Source organism: Neoarius graeffei, chromosome 14 (assembly GCF_027579695.1).
Source record: "Neoarius graeffei isolate fNeoGra1 chromosome 14, fNeoGra1.pri, whole genome shotgun sequence".
In the NCBI taxonomy this organism is placed as follows: Eukaryota; Metazoa; Chordata; class Actinopteri; order Siluriformes; family Ariidae; genus Neoarius; species Neoarius graeffei.
In genome coordinates this window covers 29,179,830-29,190,541 of record NC_083582.1, presented here as the reverse complement: position 1 = coordinate 29,190,541, position 10,712 = coordinate 29,179,830, and positions in this window count along the sequence as shown.

Genomic DNA, 10,712 nt, shown 5'->3' with positions numbered 1-10,712 from the left:
AACGCAGCTTTGTTTTATTGATGCTCATTACGGAGAACACTTGCTCACAAAGATATGTGGTTCCAAACATGCATAACACTTTTGCAACAAGGGCTGTCAAGTTGGGGTAACCTGGCAAGAGATACTGATAAAATGTGTCCAAGCCAGCTGTGGCAAATTTGCCCTTCAAATCTGAGTCACACTGCAAGTCTATTATTTCAAGTTTGATGTTGACGGGCAGATCAGAGGCATTCATGGTGAATGGAGAGCAAAAAACTTTGAAGTCTTTCTCCAGTTCACCAAAAATCTGAAAGCGTTGCTCAAACTCCCGCAATAGTTCCGTTATCTTATCTTTGAACCGCTTCATGTCTGCGGCATGTCGGGTCGCGCACATGTCTTTCAGACAAGGAAAGTGAGCAGCATCATCACCCGCGAGTTGTCTCTCCCACAATGACAGCTTCAACTTGAACACACATATGCTGTCATAATACTGCGTGACAACTTTGTTGCGCCCTTGCAGCATTTTGTTCAAGTTATTCAGGTGCTCTGTAACATCCACCATAAATGCAAGGTCCTGTATCCATTCTGTGGACTGAAATTCTAACACTGGTTTGCCCTTTTTTTCCATGAACTGTTCAATTTCCACTCGTAAATTAAAGAACCTCCTCAGCACAGCACCTCGGCTTAACCATCTTACCTCGGTGTGGTATGGCAGGCCATAGTTGTGGTCTTTCTCTCTGAGAAGGCTGTCAAACTGACGGTGATTCAGGCCTCTGGATCGGATGAAATTAACAGTTTGGACGACTACCTCCATGACGTTTTCCATCTTTAATGACTTGCAACACAATGCCTCCTGGTGCAAAATACAGTGAAAAGTCCAAAAATCACGTCCTCCATTTGCCATCTGAACTTTCTCTCTGAATCTTGTCACGACACCTGCTTTTTTCCCGATCATTGATGGCGCACCATCTGTAGCCAGGCTGACAGTGCGGGACCAGTCCACTCTGACCCTGTCCAGTGCTGCGGTGAAAATATCTCCTGCTGTTGTGGTATCCGTCATTGGCACCAGCTCCAAGAACTCCTTGGTGATGATCAAAGTGTCATCAACTCCGCGGATGAATATGGCCAGTCGCACAACATCTGTAATGTCCGTGCTTTCATCACTTGCAACTGAAAAAGCAATAAATGACTTTACTTTGCGCTTCATTTGGCTGTCCACATCTGCCGAAAGATCAGAAATCCTGTCTGAAACTGTGTTTCTTGTCAGACTGATATTTGCAAAAGCCTGACGCTTTTCAGGGCACACAATCTCTGCAGCCTTCAGCATGCACGTCTTCACAAATTCACCCTCACTGAATGGTTTTGAAGCCAGTGCAATTTCGTTAGCAGTAAGGTAGCTAGCTTTCACTGCAGCATCACTGATCTCTCGGCTGTGAGTAAACACAGACTGCTGTTTCTTCAGACCCGCCAACAATTCATTCACCTTCTCTCTTCTCTGTTGTCCTTGCAAGTGGTTGTATTTTCCGGCATAAAGAGTCTCATAGTGGCGCCAAAGGTTATATTCTTAAAACTCTGCACTCTGTGTCGACTTTTCTCTTTTTTGATAAAGACATTTTGGGACAATGAGGGTGCCAAATTGCGTAATGTTCAAAGTATAAGACTTATTAGGCAGAACGAAAAAGTAGCTCCGGGCTAGCTGTCCTTGCTATACTTCCGTGCTAGATAGTTTTCACATGATGTCACAGAGTCGGGGATTTCCTAGTGGCGGCCATCTTGGGGGTCCAGCTTACCATACGGGTGACTGAGCACACATTGTAATGCGCGAGTACAAAGTCTTCAAAAGAACCCAAGCAGGCTATTTAAAGCTAGCAATGGTGCACACCTGTTGTATTCACGGCTGTCGTAATAGGTCAGATGATGAAGTCAAGTGGAGCTTTTATGGAATTCCCACTGTACAGGAGCATGAAGGCGAGCAAACAAAGAAACTCAGCATACAAAGGAGAAATCTATGGCTTGCGAGAATCAACTGCAAGGATTATCAGCCTTCCAAACACAGCAAGGTGTGCTCCGATCATTTTATAAGTGGTAAGTTGTTTAAATAAACAATCAATTGTGTTTAAGTTTGTTTTTGGAAACCAAAACATCATGTGAACAATCTCTGTAGAATGCCTAACTGGAACCGCTGAGTGTACATTTACATTGTAATGTACACTTAATATTGCTCGTTTGTCACGTTTCTATTTGAAACTTGTCACTTCACTCATGCAAGGGTCATTTTTGAAAAACATTTTAGGTCTATTCTGTATGATTTGATTTGTGTTTGGGATGCAAACAGCGTGCCTTTTGGCAGATGCCACCTGAATCGCGCAGATCCGATTTTTTTTTTTAGGGGGGGGGGGGCGTTGGAGTGTCTGATTATAATTTCAAAGTAAATTCTGTATTAAAATTACTAAATAAGCAAATCCATTACAGTCCATGAAACAGGAAGTATAAGGATGAGAAAAAAACAGTTTAAATTGGAAAGCTGCGCACATTTGTGCAACCCGAGCGGTGTGCAGGACTGCGCAAATGTGCACAGCTTTCCAATTTAAACTGTTTTTTTTCTCATCCTTATACTTCCTGTTTCATGGACTGTAACGGATTTGCTTATTTAGTAATTTTAATACAGAATTTACTTTGAAATTATAATCAGACACTCCAACGCCCCCCCTAAAAAAAAAATCGGATCTGCGCGATTCAGGCAGCATCCGCCAAAAGGCGCGCTGTGAATATATAAAGTTGTATATATCAGACACCCTTTAAAGTTTGATGAAGTCAGTTTCAGGCTTTGGAGCAGGCTTTGGCAGTTTCAGGCTTTGGCAGCCCTGCATAGTCACTTGAAAATGCATCTTTGTCCACTTCATAGGGGTCAATTCCCCCAATCAAGGCCAGTTTGGCTGCATACCGTTGTCGTGAGATGTCGTCTAATGTATCTATATACTTCTGTTTGCTTGATTTTGCCGACATTGATCTTTATTTTAGAAAACTGACTATATAACTTCATAAATTCGTCCGAGATAACGTAGCCGGTAGTGGCGATGGTCCGTTTTGTTTGCCCCCCAAGATGGCAGCTGGGGGGCGTTCCCCGGAATGCCGTGACGTTAGTGAAAACTATCTATACTGCTCAGCGCGGCAAACAGTTTGCTTGCTTAACAGAATTGCTATTGCGACACCCAGTGGACACATTTAGAACAGCAGTTTCTTTTATTGTAAAATTGCAGCTCATTTTTATACTTTGTAAAATCATCTCGCGGGCCGGATTAAACCTGTTTGCGGGCCTGATCCGGCCCATGGGCCGTAAGTTTGACACCCCTGATGTAGTGACATTATATTTCTTATTTTAGCAAGATTTCTGAGATGAAAGAAAGCTATCCAGGTAATGTTATCGATATGAGTTTCAAATGAAAGACTGGAGTTGATGATCACACCAAGGTCTTTTACTGCTGTATTTGAAGAAACAGAAAGGCCATCCAGATTTATTGTGTAAACAGAAAATCTACTTCGAGCTGCATGTGGTCCGAGTACAAGTACATCTGTCTTGTCAGAGTTATGTAGAAGGAAGTTAATAAGCATCTAGTGTCTAATGTTCTTTACACATTTCTCAATTTTATTAAGCTGGTGTGGGGCGGCACGGTGGTGTAGTGGTTAGCATTGTCGCCTCACAGCAAGAAGGTCCGGGTTTGAGCCCTGTGGTGGCGAGGGCCTTTCTGTGTGGAGTTTGCATGTTCTCCCTGTGTCCACATGGGTTTCCTCTGGGTGCTCCGGTTTCCCCCACAGTCCAAAGACATGCTGGTTAGGTTAACTGGTGACTCTAAATTGACTGTAGGTGTGAATGTGAATGGTTGTCTACGTGTCAGCCCTGTGATGACCTGGCGACTTGTCCAGGGTGTACCCTGCCTTTCGCCCATAGTCAACTGGGATAGGCTCCAGCTTGCCTGCGACCCTGTAGAAGGATAAAGCGGCTAGAGATAATGAGATGAGATTAAGCCGGTGTCTCTTATCTGGCTTTGCAGAAACATGCAACTGTGTGTCATCAGCATAACAGTGGAAACTAATGTCCACTGAATAATATCATAATGAATAATATCACTGTAGCGAGACCCTGATGTGGGTGGAGCACAGAAGCATGGCAGGCGGTTGTTTGCATTCTCAATTCTTTTCTTTATTGCTGCTTTTCAGTACACAGCTTAAACTCTCTCACTCACATACGCACACACACAGACTATTATCGAGCCCTGGGCGCCGACCTCCCCTTCTCACTCTCCTTTTATAGGGCCTGGTCACTGGAGGAGACACACAAACACATGTTAATTGACAACAGGTGTAGTGACATGACCACTCACCTTCCCTGACTCCATCCTCCAGTCACAGACTGATGCTCGGCCATGCCCCCGCTGCCACATACCCCCACTGCCTGACTCAGGCCGGGAAGCCATCTGGCCTGAAGCTGACTCCCCCCCCCGATGGGACAGAAAGTCTGCCACCACCATCTGTGCCCCTGGCCTGTGGAGCACCTCGAATTTAAATGGCTGGAGGGCAAGATACCAACGAGTGATCCGCGCATTGGCATCCTTCATGCAGTGGAGTCACTGGAGGGGCGCATGGTCCAAACAGAGGGTGAAAGGGCGGCCCAGTAGATAGTACCAGAGGGCAAGGACCACCCACTTGATGGCTAGGCACTCTTTCTCTATCATGCTGTACATGCCTTTCCACATTGACAGCTTCCGGCTAGGTTACAGCACAAGACGCTCCTCCCCCTCCTTCTGGGACAGAACGGTCCCCAGCCCTCTGTCCGATGCATCTGTCTGTAAAGTAAAGGGGAGAGAAAAGTCAGGGAGTATAACATTGGCCCCCCCACACAGTGCAGCCTTTACCCTAGAGAAAGCCTGTTGGCATTGATCTGTCCACTGGACCGGATCTGGTGCTCCCTTTTTAGTGAGATCCGTCAGTGGGCTGGTGACATCCGAATAATTAGGTATGAACCTACAATAGTACCCAGCCAGCCCCGGGAACTGTTTCACCCCCTTTTTGGTCTTGGGCCTTGGCCTGGCCACAATTGCTGCCATCTTATTCATTTGGGGACGCACCTGCCCGTGGCCTAAGTGGAAACCCAGATACCGTACTTCCACCTGCCCAATTGCACACTTCTTTGGGTTAGCTGTGAGACCCGCCCACCTCAGTGACTTTAGGACGGCCCTAAGGTGTTCGAGGTGCCGCGGCCAGTCATTGCTGTATAATGATAATATCACTGAGGTACGCGGCTGCGAAGGTGGTGTGGGGGCAGAGGCCCCTGTCCATAAGCCGGTGGAACATAGCGGGCATCCCAAACAACCTGAAAGGAAGTGTGATGAACTGGTGTAAGCCAAACGGTGTGGAAAAGGTAGTTTTCTCTTGGGACAGAGGAGTTGAAAAGATTTGCCAATATCCCTTTGTTAAATCCAGTGTTGAATGAAAATGAGCAGTGCCTAATCAATCGAGCAGTTTGTCAATGTGAGGCATCGGGTACGTGTCAAATTTAGACACCGTGTTGACTTTCTTATAGTCCACACAGAACCGGACCGACCCATCGGTCTTGGGGACCAGGACCACTAGGCTGCTCCAGTCATTGTGGGACTCCTCGATTATGCCCATTTTGAGCATGGCTTTGAGTTCATCCCGGACCACCTTTTTTTTGTGTTTGGGCAGGCGGTAAGGTCGGCTGCACACTACCACCCTCGGGGGCATCTCAATGTGGTGTTCTATGAGGTGGGTGTGGCCGGGCAGGAGCAAAAACACATTAGAAAATTCTTTCTGCAACTGGGCTACCTCTGTGAGTTGGGCCAGGGAGAGGTAGTCTCCACAGGGGACCGGAGTGGTGGGTGATGTCAATTTCCTTTTTTGAACCTCCAGCCCAGCTACACCTCTGGGATTACTGACACCAACACCATGGGGACCTCCTCATTCCAATGTTTTAATAGATTGAGGTGGTAAATTTGCAATTCCCCACCCCTGTCTGTTCACCTCACCTCATAGTCGATGTCCCTGACTCGCCGTGTGACCTCGAAGGGCCCTTGTCACTTGGTGACCAATTTGGAGTCTGACGTGGGCAGTAATATGAGTACTTTGTCTCCCGGTGTGAACTCCCTAAGGCACGTGCCCCTGTCGTACAATCGGACTTGACGTTCTTGTGCCTGCCACAAATTCTCCTGGGTTAAGGGCATGGGTGTGTGTAGTTTGGCATGCAGGTTGAGAACGTATTGAATATTGTTCTTACTAGGTGAAGGTTCCTCCTCCCAATTTTCCCATAGCACATCCAAAATGCCACGCGGCTTACACCCATATAATAATTCATACGGTGAAAAACCTGTGGAGGCTTGCGGGACCTCTCATACTGCAAATAACAGGGGCTCGAGCCACTTATCACAATTACGTGCATCTTCACTTATGAACTTCTGAATTATATTTTTGAGAGTTCAATTAAAATGTTCCACTAAGCTGTCAGTTTGTGGGTGATAGACGCTGGTGCAGATAGGTTTAATCCCCAGTAGCCCATACAGTTTGCGCAGTGTGCGTGACATGAATGTAGTGCCTTGGTCTGTCAGGATTTCTTTCGGAATCCCAACCCGGGAGATAAAGCAGAAGAGCGCCTCTGCAATACTGCATGCTGAGATATTGCAAAGAGGCACTGCTTCTGGCTATCGCATTGCATAGTCCACCAGAACTAAAATAAAGCGATATCCCCATGCTGACCAATCTAATGGCCTGACGAGATCCATCCCAATTCTTTCAAAAGGGGCCTTGATTAAAGGGAGAGGGCGCAACAGCACTTTTGGAGTGGCCGCGGGATTTATTAATTGGCATTCACTGCATGCCACACACCACCGACGGACATCCCCGCAAATCCCTGGCCAATAGAACTGGGCCATTATTTGGGCTAGTGTTTTATCCTACCCTAAGTGTCCAGCCATGGGATTAAAGTGAGCCGCCGGGAACATGAGTTCCCGGCGGCTCTTTGGAATTAATAACTGTGTTATCTTTTCGCCAGTTTGAGTGTCCTGCATCACTCAGTATAACCTATCCTTAATAATAGCAAAGTAGGGGAAGGCTGGCATCACATTTGGCTGGAGAATTTGACCATCGATTACTCTCACTTGGTCAAATGCACGCTGCAGAGTCCTGTCTCGCGACTGCTCTAATGGGAAATCCCCAAGGGAATCCCCAAGAGAGGGGGGAGGGGCGGGGTGCTCCTCACTCCACGTATTGCCCAGGCACAGTGCTGACGTAGACGGCTCTGTGACAGCTTCTCCCGCCAATGCTACTCCGGGGCTTTCCCCAGACAGATTACTGCAGGACCCAATCCTCACTATATGTGTTATTAACTCCTTAAACCCCAGCCAATCAGTCCCCAAAATCAGTGAGTGGGTGAGACGAGGGTTAACCGCCACCTTTACACTATGCTTTTCCCCTCGAAATAGAATGTGGATGGACACCAAAGGGTAGTTGTGAACATGCCCAGGCACACACAACACCTTCACCACTCGTGCTCTCTCCAATGCCTCACATTGCACCAGGCTTTGGTGGATTGAGGTCTGGCTACAGCCGGAATCCACCAAAGCCTGGTACGTATCCCCTTGGACAGTTACCGGTATATGATATGCTCCGGCCCAATCAAGGGCGGTTTCTGGTGCTTCGGGGACCCGGACCACCGCGTCCACCTCCATCACGGAGCACTGATGTTGGAGATGTCCCGGGTCCCTGCAGCGCCAGCACACCAGCCCAGGTTTTCCCTCTGCACCGGTGTTATGGACATCACTCACCTGGGGGGGAGGAGACACAGACAAGGAAGAGGAAAATGGGAGGACACTACGGGTGCACCAGGCTGGCTGGGGGGGAGCCAGCCCCCGCCTCCACGGTGGGTGAATGCGGCAAGGATGGGAAACAGAGGGAGAGAGAGAATAGAGAGGAGAAGAGGAGACATGCCTTCCTGCCGTCAGAACTGCCGCCATGTTGTCCTCTGCCAGCTCGATAGCTTGGTCCAGCGACACCAGGCGATGACACTGGACTCACTCTGCCATTGTGATGACACCTTCCCTGACTCCGCCCTCCATTCACAGACTGACGCTCGGCCATGCCCCTGCTGCCACAATCACCCAGAGGTAACACGTATAAAGAAAAAAAGCAGTGGGCCTATGACAGAACCTTGTGGAACACCAAACTATACCTTATTATTCATAGAAAAATCACCATTTACATCAACAAACTGATAACGATCAGTTAACTAAGATCTGAGCTGGGAGAGGGCTGTTCCCTTGACTCCTATGACATTTTTGAGTCTACCAAGTTGAGTGGTATGATCATTAGTGTCAAAGGCTGCACTAAAGTCAAGCAATACAACCAGGGAGACACAGCCCTGATCAAAGGCCAACAGCAGGCCATTTACTACTTTAACCAATGCTATCTCTGTGCTATGATGAGGTCTAAATCCTGGCTGATACATTTCATGGATCTTATTCCTATGTAGATATGAGCATAACTTCTGTGCCACAGCTTTTTCTAGGACCTTGGAGACAAAAGGGAGGTTTGATATTCACCTATAATTGGACAGCTGACAGGAGTTGAAGTCAGTTTTTTTTTTAATCAAGGGTTTGATAACTGCTAGTTTAAAGACTTTGGGTACATAGTGAATTCTAAGGGAATAATTGATTATTTTTACAAGAGGTTCAATTGCTTCTGGTATTATCTGTTTGAAGAGTCATGTAGGTAAGCGATCTAGTACATAAGTTGAAGATTATGATGTGGAAATTAATGAAGTTAGTTCAATTTCTGTAAGTGGAGGAAAACATTCTAATTGCTGATCTGAGATAGTTATATTGTTAATTAAAGGATTACTTAAATTGTCTGGCCTTAAATTGGTAGTTTGAATTTTTTTGTTAGATGTTTTCAATTTTGTCACTGAAAAAATTCATGAAATCGTTGCTACTACATATTGCAGGTGTGCATGTGTCTATTGTGGTCTTTTTCCTAGTTAATTTTGTTACAGTATTAAATAAGAATCTAGGATTATTTTTGTTATTCTCTATTAAGATGGAGAGAGATGTTGATCTTGTAGCACTAAGAACTTTTCTCTACTTCAAGAGGCTCTCTTTCCATGCTAATTGGAATACTACCAATTTTGTTTGATGCCATTTATGTTCTAATTTTTGGTGGTCTGTTTTCAGGTGCATGTGTAATTGTTATGCCAGGGTACTATTCTCTCTCTCTCTCTCTCTCTCTCTCTCTCTAATCATTTTTTAATTGGAGCAATATTATCTAAAGTATAGTGCAACACTGACTCTAAGAATTCAGTTGCCTGATCAAGTTCTATGGTGTCTGACAGTGAGTCAATCAAAGTTGATAACTCTGGGAGACTACCGATAAAACTTTATGCAGTAGTTGATGTGAATGTATGTTTGACACAGTAGCATGGCAAGGTGCATATATTACTGCTCAGACATATTTTGAATAAGATGAGATAATGATCTGAGGTAGCTTCAGACTGTGGAAGTGTGAAGTGAAGTGTGAAGTGAAGTGTCAGCCAATGCAAACATGTGGTTACATTGGCTGATGGATGCTGTAGTCCTGCACCACTATGAGCACTAACCTGACACTTGTGGCCAACAAATATGGCTGTGCACTAGTACAATCCCCAATACACAGTTCCACTTCCATCAAATCAAACACACCTGGACTCAATCAATCATGCACAGTATTGCTCAGTGTTCATGTCTGATGTACCAAACCTTTATTTACTGTGTTCAGTATCCTGATTCTTGGGTTTCTGGATTCTCGATTCCAGTTTAGGCCTGTTCAGTCTGTTTGCCGATTGCCTGATTAGCTGTGTGTTATTGACCATATTTTGGATTTACAATTTGGATTTGTTTGCTGCCCGCTTTAAATAAAGCATGACGTGCAACTGCAGCCATTTCTACCAGCCACCGTTGTGATGTTCTCCATCCAAATATACAGCAAAGACAAACTACCTCCTCATTATTACAGTTAAACAAGTCTACCTTACTCATAATAATAACTCTATTCTCTACTGTAGCTCAGGCTAGGCTAGGTAGTTAGCCAATACTAGATAGTCCTGGAAAGAGTATTGTTATGGTTACTGTGGTGTGTGTGTGTGTGTGTGTGTGTGTGTGTGTGTGTGTGTGTGTGTTTGTGTGTGTGTGTTCAATTTCAGGACAAAATGTAATCCAGCTAATGGTTGTACTGCAATTCTGAAATCATCCTTAACCCTCTGGGCTCGAGAGCTTCGCTGGCGAAGCTCGGCAGGTTTAGAATGAGTAGGTCATTGTAGTAAACCCTGGTGTGGGTGGAGCACAGAAGCACGGCAGGCGAGAGTTTGTGTTTACACACATGCACTTTATTCGGCTTTTCAGCTTTCTTTCTTTCTTTCTTTCTTTCTTTCTTTCTTTCTTTCTTTCTTTCTTTCTCACTCACTCACACAAGTGTTGTGGTCGGGGAGAGCCTCTTCTTTCCTCTCCCCCTCCCTTTATACTCCATCCCTGCAACAAACACACACACACACACACACACACACACACACACACACACACACAAATTGACATCAGGTGTAATGACCTAGCCACTTACCTTCCCCGACCCCGCCCTCCATTCACAGACTGCTGCTTGGCCACTCCCCCACTGCCACATACCCCCACCGCCCGACTCAG